The sequence below is a fragment of the Zalophus californianus genome, chromosome 13 (genome assembly GCF_009762305.2).
Source record: "Zalophus californianus isolate mZalCal1 chromosome 13, mZalCal1.pri.v2, whole genome shotgun sequence".
Lineage (NCBI taxonomy): Eukaryota > Metazoa > Chordata > Mammalia > Carnivora > Otariidae > Zalophus > Zalophus californianus.
Window position 1 is genome coordinate 42332404 of NC_045607.1, and position 23105 is coordinate 42355508.

At 38.8% G+C, this 23105-nt stretch overlaps 1 protein-coding gene and 1 pseudogene across 3 annotated transcripts in view; one reads left to right on the plus strand and one right to left on the minus strand.

Annotated features, from left to right (window-relative positions):
• The window catches only part of LINGO2 (leucine rich repeat and Ig domain containing 2), a 1255110-nt gene that overhangs the window by 942701 nt on the left and 289304 nt on the right, over positions 1–23105 (plus strand). For all 3 annotated transcript variants that reach the window (XM_027614289.2, XM_027614287.2, XM_027614288.1), the window contains one exon: positions 706–864. The gene's annotated coding sequence lies outside the window, so the exon portion shown is untranslated. The remainder of the gene's footprint in view (positions 1–705; positions 865–23105) is intronic.
• On the minus strand, positions 18478–19024 carry LOC113933937 (annotated as a pseudogene).

The following is a 23105-nucleotide window of genomic DNA, read 5'->3' on the forward strand; positions in this document are numbered from 1 at the left end:
TTGTCCTAAAATTTCCTCATCTAATTACGTTCCTGGGCTGTGGGCATTTTCTTTGTGCACACATTCTTCCTACAATGTGTTCATGTTGGTTACTGTTTTGTAGTCTGTGTCTCCATATGGATAAAGGTGGCTGTTGAATTTGCAGCATCTCATATATGCCCCTCAAAGGCATTTCTCATACTCTAGCCTACAGACGTGATGCAAGTTTTTTACAAGGAATGTTGACACTGGCCAGAGTGTGAGAACTAACAAAGGAAACTATCCTTGATCTAAACCATCATGTGGATTTTTCTTTAGCTGCCAATGAGTTTGGTCCTGTTGAACCGCATTGCTCAGTTACCCTGAGAGTATGATGGGTAGAGACAGAAAAATATTCTGGGTACTCCAAGTGGTCACCTACATGAAGGAGAAGGGGTACACACCATAAAATGTGTGAGTTTTAATATCAATAATGTTTATTTACACTGACAGCTTAAATAGATCAATAATACTGTTAAGAGGAGCATGCACTCAGCAAAAACACCTTTTGTAGCACATAAACTTCAGTCTTCTGGCTTTAATGTTTATCAGCAATTTGAGAGGCATTTATAGCCCCTCACGTACTCCTTTATGATTCCGTTATTGATTAAGTAGTGATGCCTGCTGGACCTAGGACATGGTTCACTATTTTTCAATTAAAATGAAGAAATACCTTGTTTGTTGCAGGTTCACTTCAAGCAGTTGGCTTGTGGGACTTTGAGAGATGCTGCTGCCCATGACATGTTGGAATTACCATGATCAACTACCCAGTTTGGATTTCACCCAGTGGCCAGGAGCTTTGCATGGTAGACAGCAAGGGTTGGATTTTTAAAAAGAGTAAATCAGGTAAGATTTGAGGAAGACATCTGATCATTTATCACTTGCTCTAAGGGCTTTCGTGTATTGCCAAGATGTGTTGAATAATGTATAGCTTTTCTATTTATTTTCTAAGTCCACTGAACAGGTTGTTGAAGAATTGTACTCCCTTGGATTTAGGAGAATGTATATAGTAATAATTGAGTCCATTTTTCCTCAAGAGGAGAGAGGAGTTATTTTAAGATACACATAAAGCAGACACAAGATAGTATGGATGCAGGTTAATGCAATAGCCAAAAATTGCAAGCTAAGGACATTTCCTCTTTAAGTAACTCCTCTGAACTATAATGGGATAAGCATTTGTACTTTTGAAGATGCTGTAGGGAAAGTGTTGCTGTTAAGTAGTTGTATTTTACATGATATAGAAATGTGTCAGTTAATAGTGTATGATCTTATAAATATGCCTTGGGGTTACTCTTATTTAGAAGATAATACCATTAGTCTGCCTTTTATTTCTTTGCATTTATCACTTTAGTTTCTGTTCCTCTAAGTATTATTTAAAATGGTGACACAATGACATACTTTGTTATTACTGTGGCTCCTAGAATTTACAATGTTATACTTTTATTCAAGTGTTCTTTTTGCTACTTTTCTCTATTTCATTTTGGAAACTCTTCTCCACTATTACCCATAGTTTGGTCAGATCTTCTTAACTATCTTCCTCCTCCATAACATAATTTGAAGTTGTTATCAGCAAATACCTGGGAGAACCACAAGTTATTCTTGGGCTCTGACTTAAAGACCATCAAAGCTTTTACAGCTTCTTGGAATTTCATGCACCCCAAAGTAAGATTTTCTTTAAGTTCAATTATAGAAACAGAAAACATACGTCAACTTCATTAACTGAGAAAAAAAAGGAGGGCGATTATTCTAAGTCACTTGAACTTTTTACAAATATAGCTTTCTTACTTTATGAAAATAAATGGAACTCAGTCAATAAATTATAGCCTAAGATAATTATTTGGATGTAAAAGAGAACTTCTCAAGTGACTGAGAATAATTGATTCTTTAAAGTTTGGTAAATATCCCTCCCCAATCCCATAATAACTTATTTCTCTATAAGATGATACCAAGTGAGTACAAAACTCAAATAGACACAGATTTCAAATTTGTTAGAAGGAGTGTAGATTACCAGACTCGTGGCAGAAACCCTTATTGATGACCTGAGTTGTGGACAATTGTCCTGCTTAGTGACAACCCTTAGGGACAACGTGGGTTATCATATGGGTTATCCATACTTAGAAGAATTCTGCTAGTATGTAAATAAAAGGGACATCAAAATGCAGGATGCATTTGGGGAATAAAGCTCAACTTACTTCCAGGCTTTGTAGCATTAAAATCAAGCAAATAATTAAAGCAAGAATGCTTCATGATAGACTTACATATTCTTAAATGTTTAAGTCTTAGTTTCTGAGTCCAAAATAAATTTCATCCTGATTGTGTGTACTTCTATATTTTCAACAAAATTGGGTTGTATGTTAAAACATCAGACTTTGAAGAAAAAAACAAAAAGGAGAAGGATAAAATTAAATCTATTTTGAAGGTAATCATGTGATAATACAATTATTAGCACTTATTTATTGTATCACAAAGGAAGAGCTCTCCTCTATTGTGAGATCAGATTTTTTATTCTTTAGAATACTTTATCTGTCTGAACTGTGTAGGTTATCAATATAGTAAAAGAATACAAGGGCTTTTGATCTGAGTATTATAAAGAAACATGATGTCTTTTCTCTTTGAAGTAAATCCTGTTAATTAGGAGGTACAGAGATAGTACATTTCACTGTCCTGTATAAAAACATATGATATAGAAGGGCCCCAAGAACATAAAAGATTTGACAGTGAATTCATATATTTTCCCAGTTAAAGGTTAACTCTTTAAAAATGAACAAAAAGTTTATGCATTATAGCTTTATAGTTTATATTAGTTTTAAATTCATTTTTGTTCTCTGTTATAAGAAGGGCAGTTGCATTTTTTACAGCAATGCATGTTAGCTTCTCCATAAAGTTAAGTGTCAAGGCTTCCCAATTCTGTTTCTCCAAAGTTTATAACAAAGCCACAAAAATTTGTACTATTCCTTAGCCTAACAGCAATTTTTCTTTCTTAAAGCATTTTAAAAGTAAAGGTTTGCCTAGCTCAGGATTACATTATTGTGTGCTTGGATGTAGAAGCAATATTACGCTAGAAAGATAAAATATAAAAGGTAAGATTTTTTAAAGTACTTCTGATAATAGCATGCCCCATAGAATTGGATATGCAGTCTTAACAACCCTCCCTGCCCTGAGTTCATCTCACAAAGTGAAACTGACATGTAAATAGTTCAACTTTAGGTAGAATGAACTAAAAAGTTTAATGATATATTTCAAGTGGAATTCTCCATAAATTAAGATAAAGGGCCATTAAACTGACTGGAGTTTTAGAAGGTCTTTGAGGCTTAGGAGGCATTTCAGCAGCACAGCTAAAAAGTGGGGAGAATTTTAACTAGATGGAAAATAGGTATGACAGCATTCTAAGCTCGGGGCACAGTATTGCAAAGCCATCCTGATGTAAAAACAAATGTTACCTTTGGAGAAGGGAAAGCTTGCCCCTGGAGAGTCGGCAGGCAAGCCAGGAAGAGGCGGAGCATAGAGGTAGGGGCTGGACCTGAGTGCTTTGCCTGCACAGCTGCAGTGTTATAAATATGGACGTGATGTAGTCAAATCTGTGCTTAAAGGAAAGGACCCTGACAATGGGTGGGGTAGGGGCAAGGAAGGTATGTGCAGAGAAAAATGATAAACTCAGAATATTCGGTTCCACGAGTACAGAAATGTATTATTTTTAGTGCTGTGTCACCAGTGTTTGGAATGGTTCCTGCTCATCGCTGATTCTGTTTCTCTCTGTTAAACGCTGACTAAATAAATGAGTATCTCTCAGCGATAATCCATAAACTTCTACGTTTGCAACTTTTTCCTTTTTTAGAAATGGTTTGAAAACTCTTCATACAAAGGATGAAAAGAATTTAACTTACACGTTTTTCATCACATACATGGGTACACACACACACACACACACACACACACACACACACACACACACACACTAAACTCTCCCAGTATGTGTTTGACATTAAACCTCAGATCCTGTTCCTGAAATTTATGCTTCAATTAAGATGGAGGCAGCTGCTACCCTCCTTTATTTCCCTTTTGAGACTTTTATCTCTCAGGCTTTATCCTTCCCTTCATCGTTTTATCATCACATCAATCACTGTTTCTCTCCTTGGGAATGCAGCGAGCATTGCAGGCACATTTTTATGGCTAGAAAGCAAACCTACCCTACTTGGCATGTAGTGCTTACTTAAACCTAATTAAGTAATTCTGCTGAAAGTATCATGTCCTTTCCATCACAATTCACATTTGGCCAAAATGATAGGGAACACTCTAAAGTGGTGGAAAATAGCTGGGGAAGGAGTCCAAAAAAGACACAAGATGAATGAAAGTGAACTTCAGCTCAACCTTCTTCAACACCATCGTCTAATGAGCTGGGGTGCGTTCACACCTCTACTACTGGAAACTCCTAACTCACAGCCTGGCTTTCACCCCAATTATTTTATTGAAAATTACCATTGTAGTAAGGCTCCCCAGAAGTAAACCAGATTCAGTACATTTTGTATGATTGAATCATCTATTTTCAGAGAAGTTCTCTTATAGTCTGGGAAAAATGTAAGAATTTCTTTCTAAATATGCATACTTAAGGAAACATAGATGTAATTCATTAAATGTAATATTCTTGAGACCAAGGCCTTTGTCTTTCTTCTCTAAGACCTTAATTCCAAAGCCATGTATATTTTCAGTAAACATATCTGATGAGTGAATGAATGAATGAATATCAAAACTTGTGCTTCAGATCAAAATTGTAACTTCTGTGTTAACAGTAGGAAATACATCTCTGTCTTGTTAGTGAGGCCACCTGGCATTTGGTTCTCTTGTCCAGCATCAGATCACGGGTGTCTTATTCTCTCATGACTTCCAATACTGCCATTATTTAGTAACAGATTTTTTAAATCACCTAATGACAAAATTTTTTTAGGGGTATGGAGGATTTAATATAAAGTAAAGTATCAAGGAAAAACTTTTATTAAATGGCTTCTTGCCTTTATAAGTAAAGTATGATTCTCTTTTACAAAGTCACAAATTTTAAATATTAATTTTTATAGATCTCAAATGCTTGGGAGAAAGAAGCAAGGTTTTGTCTCTTTCCATGCTTTTGGGTGTGGACTTCTCTGGATAGAAGTCACTAGAATACTGCAATCCTAGCAAACTACCCTTTTGTATTTCAAAGAGGCAGGTTATAGCATATTGTGGTTGTAAATATACTATTACATTTAAAGGCGCTGGCTTTAAGTGAGGCCTGGATTTGAATCCCAACTCTGACACTTAAAAATTCTGTGATCTTGGGCAAGTGATTTGTCATCTGAGAGATGATTCCCAATTGGTAACATGCACATCTTAATAGCTGCCCCATGTACAATTGTGAGAATTAAATGAAATCAGACATATAAGACACGCAGTAGAATATCTGACACAGTATAAATAAGTTACTGCTATTATTATTATTATTTATGGTCTATAGAGGTAGCAGTTCTACCCAGACATTCATTTGTTTCAGCCAAATTTCAGAATATTTTACCCTTGGTCCCTAAAAGAAAATGAGATGTAAAATGCTTAGCAGAATACCTGACATGCCTCATAAGCACTCAGTAAGTGTTGTTGTGGTGCTAGTTATAATTATTAGTTCCTTATACGAGCATTTCTCTTCTTTAGGCTCTTTGAGGAGATCTTAGGCCTAATCTTTCAATAGCAACAACTTCCTTCTTAGGATAATGGCAGATCTAGGAGTTATGGTTAGTGTTATAACTCTAAGATAGGGCCCTGTTTAACATCTGTTATTAGTGGTTGGCTCCATAGCTCAGGGGTTAGAGCACTGGTCTTGTAACATCTGTTATTCGTTATATTATAATCACATTGCTGGGTATCTTGGTATTGATGTGAATAGCGTTTCCTTTAAAACCCAAGATGACCAGAATGGTTTTTCATACCAAATTATAGTCTTTAGAATCAATAAAACACATTGAAAGCCGCTAAATGAAACATTAACATGTATCTTACATTAGCAAACACATCATCCTGATCTGTTGACATAATTCTCTAATTTGGAAATACTACTTTAATATACACTCATAGAGACTGTCTTTAAAGGTCCCTGACATTAATCAAGCATTATATGTAATTATGCCTTTAACCTTTCCTTTTGTTACATGTATTTTACAAGAAAGACTTATTAATTTTGAAATGAAAATTTAGAATTAAAACTACATTTAACATGGTAAACTAATAGTTTAAAAATTAACTGTCAGGCGCCTGGGTGGCTCAGTTGGTTGGGCGACTGCCTTCAGCTCAAGTCATAATCCTGGAGTCCCGGGATCGAGTCCCACATGGGGCTCCCTGCTCAGTGGGGAGTCTGCTTCTCCCTCTGACCCTCCCCTCTCTCATGTGCTCTCTCTCTCTCTCTCTCTCTCTCGTTCTCTCCCTCAAATAAATAAATAAAATCTTAAAAAAAAAATTAACTGCCATGGGCACCTGGGTGGCTCAGATGGTTAAGCGTCTGCCTTCAGCTCAGGTCATGATCCCGGGGTCCTGGGATCGAGACCTGCATCAGGCTCCCTGCTGCCCTGTCTCTCATGAATAAATAAATAAAATCTTTTAAATAAAGAAAAGAAAGAATTAAAAAAAATTAACTGTCATGATTAATCTCACAACATGCCACCTAAAACCACATAAGAGAAGAATGGGGATAAATCGGAGACAATTCCAAGCATTTCTGGCCCGGCTTTGTAGACTCTCTGTTTGGGGTGTCCCCAGTCTTATAAGCAAAAGGCAGGATCTAGGTCATCAGCTGAGATGTGAGGGAAGGCGAAGAAGAGTAGAAAACTGAGGGAGGGGGTGTGGAAAATGAATTAATCCGAAGTGAAAAAAGGATTCCAGACTTTGGTGAACGGCTTTCTAGGATAGGACTGTGGGTTTCCGCAACAAGCCAGGACCGGAAGGATGCTCCTCTTCCCTCAACAGCTTGCTGTCACCCTCAGTGAGGGGCAGAAGAAGCCATGGGTATAAAGGAAGGGGATTCTGGGGTGCGCGGTGGTGAGGGAAGTAGCCCTGGCGTGATGGGCCATGCAGTTAAATGGGCAGTCAGGCAGAGTCCTGCCAGGGCTTAACAGCTTGCTACAATGTGTGCAGTGGTTTTGGACTGAGTGGCGGGAAATCCCTGAATGAGCACAGGGAACATTTCATTAGAAGGGATTTATTTATTCTAAGGAGAAGATTTAGCATGAAATCAAGATACTGCTGGAGACAAACAATCTTTACAAAGTCTCTTCTGCAGCAATGTGCCCAGAAGGATACCGTGTCTCTTTATGTTGAGTCCAACATGACAATAGGAATGCAATAATAATGAGACCCACCCTAAATTAAATATCAGAATATACATTCTCCCAAGATCTCCTTTTTATAAAATCTATGTGTTTTCCATTATGCGATTATCCTGTTTTTCTGTTAAGACTAACGTCCCAGTCCTTATGCCATTATACAAGTGTGCAAATTTGCTCTATGCTCTATGCTCTCTTATATATTTTTATAATATTTTGTCATTTTTCCCTTGTTGCATATATGTGCACGTTGCTTTTCCGGGAATTTGAAAGTTGCTTAAGAGGTAGAGGTGTTTCTTTTTCTGGAGTGCCCGTTACTGCTAGTGTTATCAGACGCCCTGATTCTGAACAAATGTTTGCTGCCGACGATGTTAATTAACAAACTGGTTTCCCCTTTTCAACAAGGAGAAGAAACTTACATACAGACTTCCCATAAAATTCTTGGCATAGGGGCACCTGGGTGGCTCAGTCGTTAAGCATCTGCCTTCGGCTCAGGTCATGATCCCAGGGTCCTGGGATCAGGCCCTGCATCAGGCTCCCTGTTCCGCGGGGAGCCTGCTTCTCCCTCCCCCACTCCCTCTGCTTGTGCTCTCTCTCTCACTGTCTCTTTCTCTGTCAAAAAATAAATAAAATCTTAAAAAAAGTTCTTGGCATAAATGTCCTATACAAATTTAGATACCTGTAATTTCTTGAATATTTACATAAATGGCCAAATTAAAGATCATTTGAGTAACATATTGTCTTTCACCTATGTAGCCTTTCTTTCCCCTAATGGAGAATGCCAGAGTAATTTAACAGATCATTTTCCAGCCTCAGTTCTGGGCAACACTGCTCTGGAGATGTACATTCCAGGTACAAAGGGTTTTGTGGCCACTTTTGTTTTGCTGGTGTGATTTATGATAAGGGCTGGATCAAAAAGAGTTTAGGTTTGCCTGCCACAGTTGCCTCTCCCTTCCCGAATAAGTGGAGGATTGTTGGTCGGAGGAACGGAAGTGGTTTTGAATCATCTCTTCCCACAGATTACAACTCTGGTGTTGAGAACGTAGGCTTTGGCCAGATACGTTCTCATTCTCTTTTCTCCTCCTTTTTTCTTCCCTTTTTTCCTCTCCTTCTTCCTTCTCCTCCCTTTCTTCCTTTTTTCTTCTCCCTCCTTCTTTTTCCCATCTTCTTCCTCTTCCCCCCTTCTTCTTCCACCCCTCCCCCTCCCCCACCCCATACACATATACTCTCCCCTCTTTTCTCTCTCCTCCGCAACCTAGCAGCATGCTAACATTTTTGTTCCCCCACTTTGCACTTTCCTGTGTTTCAATCCAAGCATACCATCACCACCAGTAACCTCCCTTCTCTAGATATGTCACTGCCATCAATGAGGTTATAACTTTTTCATTCCAGCAAAGTCTGGACACTGTTCTCCACTTCCCTGTTTTTAAGCAGAGAGACATTGTAACTTTAAGGCAACTCCTATAGATGGAGTTCCTTTTACCAGCGAGTTCCTTTTCAGAGGGTAACCTCGCTTTCACACTCTTAGTAGGAAAATGCTACACACAGACTACATTTTCCACAATCAAAATACAGCCCCAATTATGAAGCCAAAGCCAGTACTATGTGTTGGGCTATGTCATTAGCACCATCATCAGGAGACTTTTGCCGGGAGTCTTTTTTTGGGGGGAGGGGTGCTGAATCAGAAGAAATAGTTTCCACCCACTTCTGTCTGCTTTCACCTCCACATGGATTAAAGACATTTACTACTCTTAAATATTAACTTTACCTTCAAGGAGTTTATGATGCCAGTGCCAAGCAACACAGATAATGTAACCTTATCAAAAAAGAAAGAAGGCAGAATACTATTGGTGCCAGACAGGACCTTGGGTCAAGGACAGAAACAACAGAGATTCAGAGGAAGAAAAAGTCCTGGTGGGCTGGAGGCCTCAGGGAAGCTTGATGAAGGGGGTGAATCCAGAGCTGAGCCTCAAAGAAAGAGTAAGAATTGTCTTTGCTCTTAAAAATCCTTTGCCACAATCGTCTTTTAATGTTTCCCTTTCTTTGGTTTTGTCTTCGACCCGGTCAAACCTACAGCTGAGAGCAAATCTCAACATGTCATTTCCGTACCTTGAGGGGAAAGCACTAAATTATTTCTTAATGTATCCTATGTATCACTTTTTATATCTTGAGACACCCTCCTATGCATGCGCTTTATTTGCAGTGTTTGCTCTCCCGCCTCATGTATGTCTGGTTCTTGCTTGTCCTTCTTGACTCCTTGAACAGACTTCTACCACTTCTGTTTCTCTTGCTAGAACGTGAGTCCTCTCAGGCAGAGATCAATTCTCATTTCCCAGAATGGTTGTATCTCACAGAGCTGGCATGTATAAGTGAACATATGCCTTTTCTTCTCAATTATATTAGGACTTAGTCACATAATTCTTTGTCAGTTTAGATGACTGGAAATCAAACCCTACTCGTCTTTGCCTTTACTTAGCTGAAATGCCATTATGGGATGGGTGAAAAGAACAGTGAGTTCTAGAATGTTTAGTAAAAATGTTGTGGGCTGCCAAATATGACATAAATTATCAGGATTCAAAACAAAAGTTCTGTCTGGAGCACTGGAAATATTGCAGATGGTATTGAAATGTGATTCAAAAATGTGATTTCATAAAAAATGATAGTATTTATACAAGCAATTCAAAGTACATTGAAAACTAATAGAGACAGAAAAGTTTTAAGGTTGAAATACATTTTCATGATTCTATGTTTACTGGAATTCAGCTAGGCTCTAAAGCTCAGGAAATATCCTCCAGGAGAAACTCTCCTTATTATAGAGTACAGTTATTATAGCATAATATAAGAGAGTATTGTAATTATAGCCTAATATTTAAGCTAACTTAAAATAATTTTTGTGGAAAGAAAAATAATGTTCTGTTTCCTGGATAAGCTTGCAGCAGAATGAAACCATGCTTCATCAGCAGAATGGGTAGAGGTTTTCTCCATCTGATCTTTCATCGAATAAAATTCTTAATCAAGCCAAAACCTTCTGAAAGACATGATTTGGAGAACTTCCAAAAAAAAAAAAAAACTGTCCTGAAAGGAATGATAAATTATAGTTTGATCTCATTTGTCCTAAATTCTGCATATCATTCACCCATGAGCTATAGTTGTCTCACCCTTGTGAGCTACGCCCCATAACTCATTCTAGTCAATATGATGCATTTACTACTAAAGAGACTCATATCTTGGAAATAACTTGACTGTTTCACACCATGTTCTCTAATGAATCAGAAGGTAATTGCATTAAGTACCTTCCTAGTTGCCAAGTCTAATCATATTCCACCCAGGCGAGTGTGTGGCTGGCCTCTGTATCTGGCATGCTCTGTGAGATTTAATCATGGGCATGATTGAAGTGGAACTCTGAGACTGGATGGTGAAGTTCCCTCAAATGCTTGGATTACAAAGATCGATAGCAAAGTCAGTTTGCCTTTTTCACAAGGCCTTTTGTTTGTTATTTAGAAATCGTCACGGGTTCAAACAGGAGTCTTCCAAACACAGAAACCCAGTCGCTAAGGTTTGAATATACCAGGGAGGCATTTACAATTTAAGCCTAGAAACAAATCTGTTACAAATCAGGATCAAGTAATGCCAGATGTATAGAAGTGAAGGTGAATATCTGCCAGATCTGCCTTAGGATAGCATAAATCAATTAGTAACAATCTGTTATTTGTGAATTCACTTCCCTCTGTATTAGCTGCTGTCCACATCTCTATTTCCCTTTCCTGCCAGACTATAAACATCTTAAGGCTGGGAACTGGTTCCTTCTTATTGTGGCAATCTTTACCCCTAAAAGAGACCCTGATGGATGGAGGTGATGATAATTGAATGAATAAAAAAAAAAGCCTGACACCTAACAGGCCCTTAATATGTATTTATGAATAAGTGAATTAATGGATTGATGAAAGAATGAATATGCATATGACATTTTACTACTGTGGATATATTTTAATAGTCAACTGAGGCTTTTAATGCTCAAGACAAAAGGATATGCACTCTCATTTACTTTAGGAATCAATTAGACTGAAAATTCAAATTTGAATATTACATTTAAAACATCAGAAGTAAAATTCCTTGCCAATATATCCAAATTACATACTGTATTCTAATGTTTAAAATAAAATTACCTTCCTGCTGTGGCAAAGAGTGACATTTATAGTGTGCTCTAGGTATCTGTAAATTTAGCCTGTTCTGTCCATGCCATACACATTCCCCTTACCTTCTTTTTCAATAACTCCTCCTGGTTTTTTTTATTTTATTTTATTATGTTATGTTAATCACCATACATCACATCATAAGTTGTTGATGTAGTGTTCCATGATTCATTGCGTATAACACCCAGTGCTCCATTCAATATGTGCCCTCTTTAATACCCATCACCAGGCTAACTCCTCCCTCTAACCCCTCCCCTCTAGAACCCTCAGTTTGTTTCTCAGAGTCCATAGTCTCTCATACTCCTCCTCTTTAAAAAGAAATTAAGGCAGCTACTTTTTAGAGTTTGCAGGTCAGATCAGATGTTTTTGTATTTGAATGAAATTCTTAAAAAGGACCATTTTAAATAATTATAATAACTGTTATATTGTTTCTCTTATGTTGTTATGAAAAAAAAGAAATAAATGCTAAGGTTGTTGTTATATAACAAAATAATTGCTGGGTTTTAATAGTCTAATGTGAGTCAATTCAAGGTGTGACTATCCCAGGGAAGAATTAGGCACTGGCCAAGTGGCCTTTAGGAAAAACATACATTTTGCAGTTAATCAAATAGAAAAGTCACTACAGAACACTGGGCACTGGCCCAGCATGTTGCATGTACCCATTTAGCATTGCTTGCAGAGAGAATGACCCAATTCTTTCATTCTTTGAATGGAGGAGAACACCAAATATATTTACTAATGGATACATTAAGAGCTGCCCCCAAAGCATTACCAACCATTCAGATCACCCTGGTATCTAAACAACTCCCAGGTTTTTACATCTACTCTGAACCTTCCACTTCTGCAAATGGATGTTGTCTTAATTGAAACACACTTGCCAGTAGTAGCTATATAAAAAGGAAATCACACTAAGATGATCTAATAACTTCATCGGTAGTACCCTGTGTTTATTTGTAAGAACTGCAATTCACAACCTTTTAACCTTCTTGGGTTTCTTTGCATGCTTCTGTTCCCATACTCCCCTAAGTTTATATTCGTTATAGCCATTAAAGCAAAAAAATTATACCTTTGAACATACTGAATTCCTTTATTAGATTGAGATCTCCTTGTGGCATTGGCGTGTCTTATTTACATTGTAGTCCAGTGCCTAATGAAGTGATGAACATTTAATAGCTCCCCAATAAATGTTTGCTGAATTAATGAGCGCTTTCTATACACTATTTTCGTATCATCTTCAGATGTGCATTCTTTGTCTTTCACCCACATCTTCTGAAATTCTGTTTATCACTCCATTTAACATCCCCCCCGAATTGCTCAGAAAATATTTATCAGTATCTACTACATCATAACATAGTGCTTAGCTTCTCAGAGCTTGTGATATGGCCTTCATTGTCCTAAAAGGAACTTACAATCTAGATGCAGAGACAAGACAAAAATATAAAAGACTAAATTACCACTTGAAGAAGTAAATGATTTTGGGTAAAACGAACACCATAAATGATATGAATATAGTGTAGTCTAAGATTGTGTCTAAGCTAGGTCCATTCAGGAAATTCATTATTTGGGAAAACCTGAGTTTCTTGGGCAGCTGCCAGAGCTGAAGACTGGGGGGGGGGGGGGGCGTGCAGGAAGAAACAATCTAAAGGAAGAGAATCAGTAGACAAACCTGACCTGATAAGTAAGGCTTAGTCATCAGAGGAGTAGAGTGATATGATGAGCTGGTTGAATTTGTCCCCAACATAGCATTTCCGTTCACAACTGACTCATACGAGAATTTTAGAGAGAAATAATGGTGGCATAGAACTGAAATCCTGTGGAAGATATTAATATTCATGAGATACTGCTCTTACATCTATAAGATAGTAGATATAAAGTTTGTATCCTTTAATAGAAGATAACAAAAAGAAATGGAGGCATTGCCCCCCACTTTGCCTCAGGAATAGTGTCTCGTTTGGGGAACTGGAAGATGCAGCTAATCATTGGCTAATCACTCAAACAAGGAGGGTCTGGAAGCATCCCAGGTGTCATGCAGAAGCATCCGTGCTCAGTGAAAGAGCAGTACCTAACTGAAATATCAGTGTTCCTGACAAAGGAGGAAAGAGGGATACAAGAGTATAGTAGTGACGATTCATATTTTTGAGTCCATGTTGACTCCTTTTGGTGATATCTTGAAATACCTGGGGCAAGACCCAACAGAGTGTTATCGGCAAGTGGCATGTTACATACATAACAGATATTTAGAGAGAGGTGAGTTGACTGAGCCACAGTACAACCTGGGAAGTCTTCATGAGGCAGAATCTAGATCTACAAGGAGAGATGAAGGTGGTGGGGAGAGGTGGTACTGAAAATGAAGATGAGCAAAGACATAGTATTGTGGTCTGTATGGGAAACCATGAACATAGCATTGTGACTGTAGCTCTGTGTAGAGTAAGAGAGGATGGTGAGCAATTGGATTAGAAATGACTATAAGGAGGGGTGCCTGGGTGGCTCAGTCAATTAAACGACAGACTCTTAGTTTCAGCTCAGGTCATGATCTCAGGTTCCTGAGATTGAGCCCCACTTGGGGCTCATTGCTCAGCATGGAACTTGCTTGTTCCTCTCCCTCTTCTCCCCCCCCCCCCCCGCCCCCCGCTCTCTCTCTCACTCACTCTCGCTCTCTGGAAAAAAATAAATGAAATCTTTTAAAAAAAATAGATATCAGGGCCAAAATTTTAAAAAGCCTGTAGCTGCATCACGTCAAAAATCTAAAAATAGCAGCTTCCTGATGTGAAGATTTCAGAATTTTTGATAGTAAAATCCCTCTGGCCCATAGCCATGCAGTAAGCACCTTACATGTTTTATCTTTATTTTCAAAAGCTCTATGAAGAAGTATTATTATGTTTATGTTCTGTGAATCAAAACTGAAGTTTATAGAGTTTAAGTAACTTGCCCACTGTGATGCATTAATGGTTGAGCCAGGATCTGAGACGAGATCTGTGCAGTTCACGTTGCACTGCTACATCTTGCCACCCTCTCCTGACTGCGCTCTGCTCAACACCCTGACCTCCCTCGCATCAGGGCAGCCTTGGATTTTTCCCACCCTGTTCTATTTCCTTGAATAAAATAGTGGTGATGCCATGCTATCTACAGATCGAAAAAACATGAATGGTGGGTCTCTCACTTCTTGAAATCCATTCTTTTAATGATATTCACTTTACCTGATATTTTTTGAAGTCAAAGGCTTTGAATTTTCAATTTTTTTTTCAATGCCTTGTGATGAATCTGACTTGAGTGGTTCACCTTGGTATGTTAACGCCATAGGAGATAATGTGTGTGGTATTTTAACAGAAGACACACACTCATGTGCCCTCAGTGACTTAGGGGCAGAGTTTAAGAGTTAAAGGAGATCATTTGGGAGAAAGGAAATAGGTTTTATAAAGGAGGATGAGGCGGGCATAAGAAGTGTTGAAGATGGAGGAGACTGAAGTTAAGGAGGGCCAGCATGGGGGTGAAACGATTAAGGCTTGATTTGCTCTACCTAGAACATGGCCTTCACAGGACACAAGACCAGCATTCTGAACTGGAAATAGGCATGACTTGGGGTCTAGAGATGAAGATACCCCCAGTGACAGGAAATCAATAAAGGCTTTCTCTACAGCTGAATGCGGAGGAACTGTCTGTCCACTCTAAAGACCCATGAGCAACTAATGTAATTAGTTTCCAGGACCCTGTTAAAACTACTATGATTATACTATGAATATACCCAAGAATCACTAAGGGCATGAGCTACTGTGGGGAATACCCACCATGAGGAAAGACAACTAGAGTAACTGGAAAATCTCAAAGTTGGTTGGAACAAAGAAACACCATACCGTGTTGGGTGTTGTAAAAGGGTGCCAGGCTACTCTGCTACCACTTCCTACTGTTTCATGTAAAACTGATTTAATCATACTTCTTCTTAATGAATGAATTTGTTTGACCTAGCAAAAATAGCCTACAAAGAAATTGCATTTTAATATAATTGTGTGTGAATTTGTCTTGGAAGTTGGAAATAATTGGGAGATAAATCCAATTTTAAGAGGCAAGTGAAGAAAAATCTTCAATATGCACAGTTCAGATAGCATTATGCATGTGGTTTTCTTCTAATTTATAATGGAGGAAGTTTTCCCAGTTATTTATGAACTCAGTAAAAAATGAGAATGTGCTATCAAATATATCTGGATGTCAGTGTAACCCAAACATTAGTCTTACATTTGCAAATTTCCAGAAGAAAAAAAAAAAATCTTCCTAAAAGGACCTTACTCTTTTAAATGTACTCTTACAAATGGGTCTTAGAATAATACAATAGAGGTTTGCATAAGGCGCAGAGGTGGAACAGAGGAGAGAATGGCTGAAAATAAATTGGTGTCTCGGAAACATTATTTTGATACTTATGGTTAGAACTAACTTTTTATGCTTTGGTTACTGAGATAATACAATAACATGAATTATAAAATATATCCATATATACCATCATCTATAGTAAATATTAATTGTAACTCCATTTAAAAAAAAAAATTGTAACTCCATTTTAGCTCTCAAATATATCCAGTTCTCCCCATCCTCTCTGCTCCGGGATTGATATAATGGTTTCTTAACTATTCTCTGTAGCTCATGTCTGGCCCTTGCTCAGTCTCTTTGCCATCAGATGGGGCTTAGTATCTGGAGGAAAATGGAGTCCCTTTTTTGTCCATTACTCTCCAGGGAGGGGGGATAATAACTGTGCCTGGAACATTTGCTAAGTGGCCTATAAGGTTAAACATTGTCATGTTGGAAGATCACAGAGCTTCTGTCAGGCTTACTTTCTAAATAGCAATGCCAGGAACCACTCGGGTGTAACTGCTGCCAAAGGATTAAGGTGTTTCCTTCCCCTCCCTGGACAGATGGGACCCTTGCTTACCCAAAGTCATAGTAACAACCCTAACTCCTCTTCTGCAGAAGGAGTTAATTAAATGAAATAGTAAGGAGCAGAGCAAAATGGGCACAATATGGCAGAATTCAATCTGGGGTCCTCCTTCCTCTGACCGGTAGCTTGGAATTTTTTGTGCAGTCCTTCGCTGGCTTTCCTGAGCCCCAGTGTATCTGAGAGCTTTTAGAAGAGCGCTCACTATTAGGGGCTTGGTTACCAAAACATTAAGCGACCACTGTCCCTGAATGAAAGATTCTGGATAGTTTTTGTGGCTCCTTTTTCAAGTGTGATAAATTTTAGCTCTGTTTTGTTTGTCTTTACAAAAGGACCACTATACTTTTTCCACTGACAGGATTAGATGATACTTAAGGCCATGAAACCAGTGTAAATAGGGGCTGCATTCAAGAGCGAGATAACTAAGGTGTATGGAATAAACGGTCTTTTCCAAGGAGCAAGGGGACATGAGATAGTTCACATGATAGGCAAGAACCAATCATATAGGTTGTTAGGAACAAGCTGGTTTCCTTTTAAAATAAAAGTCAGCCCACAGATTATTTATTGAGCACCTACGATGCAAGAAGCATTATTTGAGGTTCTCGTGATGGTGGGGAACCAGAAAGATGGACCCTAGTGATAAGGACTATACAGAGCTTACATTCTAATTGAGATAGGCATATAATGAATGATGTCAAAAGAAACAAATCCAAGTGACTCCAAAAGAGGTTAAAACCTTTAATCAGCCCATGTGCATCAGAAGCACCTGAAAACCAGGTAACTCTCCAGGTCAAAGCCAGGTGGGGATTTTACAGGGTGAGGAGAAAAGAGGGGTGCCTGTCCCTGTGGTCTGGCTCAGAGAGCAGTTTCATCTGCACCTGCTTTAGCTCTTGTTGTTGGAATGGTTGGAGGTTTTTTTGCCCTTGGTTGTCTTGCATAGGGTCATTGTTGCATGACCATCCAAAAAACTGCTGGAACAGTTCTTTTGAAAGCTGTTTTTATAAATCTTATCATGTGTTAGTCAAGGTTCAAGGGCAAAGGAAGTAGGGGAACAAACGGGAAAAGGGAATAAGAAAGGAAGAGAGGCCATTGTTAAAGGTTGTTTTTGTTCTTTTAAAGAAAGTGTGCTAATAAGATATCTTCAGGGATTGTAAATTGAATGAAGAAAGAAAATTCAGGGAGTGTGGAAGGGAGTCATTGGGGAGGCTCTCCAAGGAAGAGATACTCAAGTTGAAACCGGACTATTGAGAAGGAAAGAGCCATTGGATGGCACGGGAGTTCCGGCAGCTACAGAAGGCCGGAAGCAGAAATAAGCTTGGCAACTTCATGGAGAAGGAAGAACGAAGATGTGTGAGACAAACTAGAGAGTTCGTAGACCGCACTCTGATATTTGGTGACATGGGGAGAGAAGGGGAAGGATGCAGGAAAGTTCATACTTGACTTGTTGTGTTCATACTTGAGCAGTTGTGCTCAGCTGTCCATTGACCCTTGCTGCACATGGCAGGTGTTTAGAGCAGATTCCAATGGAGCATTTTGGAGTGGTGTTTCTCAAACATCAGTGTGCTTAGAAGTCACCTGGGCATTATGTTAAAATGCAGATTCTAATTCAGAAAGCCTGAGATAAGGCCTGTTATCCTACTTTCTGAAGAACTCCCAGGTCATGCTGATGATGCCAGCTGAAGGGCACCCTGAGTTAAAAGGCTTCAGGGCCTTTGTTGGAGAGCCCTCTTTTCTCTCCAGCTGCCCCAGATACTGAATGCATCAGAATGAGTACAGCCACGTTTTACTTTCTTTCTTTCTTTCCTTTTTTTTTTTTCTAGGCAAAGAACTTTATTAAACTTGTTTCAAACTTTATTCCCAGGCTTCTTCAGCTTAATTAGGTGCAAAGAATGAATTGTGTATAAGCAAAAACTGAAAAGAGCTGCAGTGTCCAAGGGGCTTGGGCTTAAAAATATTAGAGATCCAGATTTTATCAGAACCATGAACAAAATTTTAAAAAGCAGTCATAATATAAAATAGCAGCTCCCAGTAACTTCTTCAAGTTTTATCTTCTTCAGAAGTTGACTCAATTCAGTTTGCTTCATTCTTGGAAGCTTCATCAGAATTCTCCACAAGATCTGGAACTTCATCATCGTCATCCTCTCCGGTAGCAGGTGGTGCTTTTCCGTCCACACATTGTTTGGGCAGAGCTTCAGCCAGTCTTCTTAAACTAGTCAAACTGTCTGCACCAAGTTGGTTTAAGATACTGGGTAGCATTTCTGTCAGCTGCTTTGTCTCAGCATGGCCTGTAATGGCGGAAGTGTTCGCTGCCAGTGATGCCTGAACTTTGGGGGTTTAAAGTGGATCACTGGTCCTTGGTTTGTGAACATATTCACTTCTTCAATACCAGAGATATTGTTTACCCCTAACTTCTTTAAGGAGAACTGAAGTTTCTTATCATCTACTGTAGCCGTTCTATGAACCACCTTCTTTTGGCGAGCAGTTCCTTTCCCACCAATGCGCACTTGTGCTTGCAGCTTGGCGAGTTTCTCCTGGTTCATGATAGTTTCTTTCATCTTGTTGGAGCGGAAATGGGACCGCGAGGGGGAATAGGGTTGGCGCTCAGGGGGTCTCTGGTGGACCAGCTGAGATTAGGTGCACACATGCGGGGACGCAAGATGGCAGCTTTTACTTCCTTTCTTTTTCACCATTCAGAGTACCAAGCGGAAGGCTTTTTCTGAAAGCCTGAAACCACTGAGATCTTCAAGGGCTGGTTCCTGGTAGATTTGCAATTTAAATTAAAGAATGGTTAAAGCTATTTAAATCACCTTCCCTCCAAGCCTCTTTAATATTTGGCAGATATGCTAGTTACAAATTCTATGTTATCTCTGAGGAAGAGTAATAACTGTTAAGTGAAAGATACCCAATTTCTCATTTCTTAATTAAAGAGCTATGTTTTTCTTTATTGGGAACCCTTCAGACTGCTGATTACAGACACTGAAAATATCTCTTCCTCTCTAAATATAGAAAATTCTTTCTAAATTATGCTAAGTAATAATATAAAACTAATTTCTTAGTAGATAAAGGGCATTTGTAATTTGTGTGTATGTAAGAGTAGTAATTTGACTAAAACATGACCTAAACAAACTAGGAACAATAGGGAAAAATTATTTTTCCCTCTGTGATTAATCAACTCAGAAGTCCTAAGTATTTTTGACGACTTCTTAAAAATACAGAGCAAGGGGGAAATGACTAGGTCAAGAAGACTTTGTTGCTGAATTGCAAAAACATCACATGAATCTATAGGTTGCTGAATAACTGATGATAGGGAAGAACACGCATGCTTCAATGATCCTACCTGAATATATTTTCTTTCATCTTTAGGAAAGTATATTGTTTTACAAGCAGCAGGTTTAAGACATTGATGGGCATAGAATCTGCTCAGCTACCTACTGCGCGTGTGAACCTTGGCAAATGGGTTAGGCCCTTCTGAAACTTAAAGTCCTCATCTGTAAAGTCTGGGCGACAGTCATACCTTGTGAAGTTTCTAACAATTGAATAGAATATGCACATAAATTGTGAGCATGGTGTCTGGCACACAGTAAGCTTTCAATAGATATAAGGCATTAATATTAGTGGTATGGTTACTAATTATTATCTTCCCAACAGAACAAATCCAATTCACGAAGAACCCTTTGGCAGAGCCTTCAAACCATATGCGTGATCCGAAGCTCACCTACCAGCTGCTGATTTGCTTGTTTATTTCATTTGATTTTCCTTAGCTGCACATAAGGGAGGTGGGTGGCAGAAGCTTAATTTATTTGTCCCTTTTTTTGAAAATGTGGGTTTGGGCTCTCACGCTATTTTGAGGCATGGTCTGGTGGTGGCACTGGGGATATGCACACTTTAGGGAGGTGGGAGGATTATGAAGCTCTCCTGGTGGCTCCAGCGTCTTTCTTTGTCCCAGTGATGATCATAGGTGCTGGATTGCCAGTGCTGCCAGCCAAAGGCCTCTCCTCCCACAGATCTGGAAACACATGAAAAGAGCCATGACTCATGGGCTACAACTTTTGCTGTGGCTTGATACAAGCACTGATAGGCTCGGCTCCCATGTTTTCATCACCCCACAGGCTAGCCGTTGGGGAAAGGGCTCTGTGGGTTTCAGATAAAATGCTTCCTGATGATAAATGAGAACAACTGAGAGATGCTGTGGCAAGGTTAGGATGTTGTTCCTGTTCCTTTGCAAAAGTCAGTGGAGAGGATGATCTTGGGTGACACCAGGGTATCTTCAGATCCTTAGAGGTATGGCATTTGAAGTCTTTCAAATCTTTCTTTACAAACCAAATGAGAGAGTCCCTGTTTTCCTGCATTTCATCCTTTGTCCTTTGCACTGTTCTCTAGCAGGATTTAACTCATTGCGTTCTCTTTTGTTGTCATGGTTGTTATTTGGCCTGCCTGTCTTCTGTGGACTGTGTGCTCAGTGAGGGCAAGTCTTTTTAATCTTTGGATCTCTAGCCCTGAGCTCAGGGCCCGGTAGACAATAAATGCATAATAGTCATTGCCAGCTGTATGGATGGATGGACTGATGAATGGACCTATGGATGGCTTACACTAATGAAACTGGGGGAAAGAAACTACTCCAGTACAGTGGACTGTGTGCATATGCAAATACTTTGTGATTATCAGGTGGACACGGGGGAGGGATTATTGATTTAAAAAGATGGTTCTGAAATTCAGAAAACTTACTTTGCCGTCAAATGCAAGATCATAGTATTAAACATGAAAGCATTCGCTTTGTCCATAAAACCCGTAACTTTGGGGGAGACTTTGGGATGAAAGAAGGTTTTCTAAAAAGTATAAATGGATGTCTGTGACAAACATGACCTTTTACATGAAAATTAAAACAGATTTGGTTTATGTAAAAGTAAGATATATTGAATCTGGAGGAGATTAACATGGACAGAAAGCTTAATGTTCCATTGAGAAAGAAAGAAATTCATCCATGCACTCATTGAAATAGTATTTATTGAAGACCTACTTTGTACTGGACACAACAGACCAAAAGATGAATTCATCCACATCCCAGTCCTCTGGGGCTCCACAGTTAAAATCAAGTCATAGACGTGAACTAGTAATTATAATAGTAGGAATGTGGAGGTGTGATCATGGCACTACAGAAACACAAGAGATGGACATGTTTAACCCTGCTCAGAAAAATCTAGAAAGGAGAAAATGGTGACATTGGGATTGCAATTTAAAGGATGTGTGAGAGTTAGCCATCACAGGAGGGAAAAAGAGGTGATATATGTGTGGAGCTAGAGGGGCTGGGAAGAACAGGGTGCATTCTGGGAAGTACCAGTACTTCTGTGTGCCCACTACATGGCACTGTGGATGAGGAAGTAAATAGCTGAGATGAGACAGATTAGTGGAGAAAATCACTCAGAATTTGTACACCAAACCATGGATTCAAAATTATCCCTCTGTGTAGATGTATATAACTGGAGAATGTAGTAATCAGTACTAAATGATTTTCCAGATATTGAGGTATAATGCCTAAAGAGTGTATTGTAATTTCACTTTGACAGGTGGAAAACTGTGAGTTCAGTGGTTATATAAGTCCTGACCTGATGTGCTTGCAATTCTTTTGGTAAAGGCAATTGATTTAAAATGTAATAATGTGATTTAACTTTATAGCCTTTTGTCAATTTGATATACATTATATTACAAATCAGAAAAAAGCCTTGGAAAAAATATCACCTCGGTTTTATTTTAGGCTATGTGGAGAATCTTCTTAGATTCAAAATGGACTCATTGGTAAATCAGGAATAAAATCTAGGACCCCTGGCTTCCTGCACATTGACTTTCTTATGAAATCACCCAGCTCAGTAAAATGTAATAACCTGCAAACCTGCAAAGTGATATATTTTATCTTCATAGCTATATCATGCAAACTCTGTTCTAGGGTTAAATGTCACCAAGTTTTCCTGTATGACTTTGAGTATCTATCTTGTAAGAGTCTCCATTCCTTGCCTCAGATAACTTCACAGATTTTTTTTATACTTTAAAATTTTATTTATCTTTAGCCAAAGAAGTGTTTAACCAGAAATCCTCCCCTTAAAAGTCAGTTTTTGTCAGTGCATAAGAGGAATTACTATAGAAAATCAAGAGCATGTCTTCAAAAGCTGCCTGGATTTGTCTGATATTTGTTGAACCTATGTTTTTAGAATGCCTATATGCAAAGCACTGTTGCATTTGTATGTGTGTAGGGGATGTGCACAAGTAACACTAATATTGGTGGATACTCACATGGTAGATACTGTGTTGTAAGGCATTAGTCTAAGTGCTTTTTATAGTGTTAACACATTTAGTCCTTGTCTGTAAAGTGGGTGCCTTTTTAAATCCCCATTTTATAAATGAGAAAACTGGGGCTCAGAAACATTAATAAGTAACTTGCTCAGATCCTGAGCCAGGAAATGGAGGAGTTAAGAGTTGAACTTGTGTTCTCTGGGTCTACAGCCTCTGCTCTTGGACACTGTGCTAGACTCCATACCCCGGAAGGAACCTGGGGCCTCCTGGAGTCCACGGTGGGAGGATGGGTTATGGATCCATGTGGGAACTACTTCAGAAATACAGAATAGGAAGAGTTTATGTCTGAGG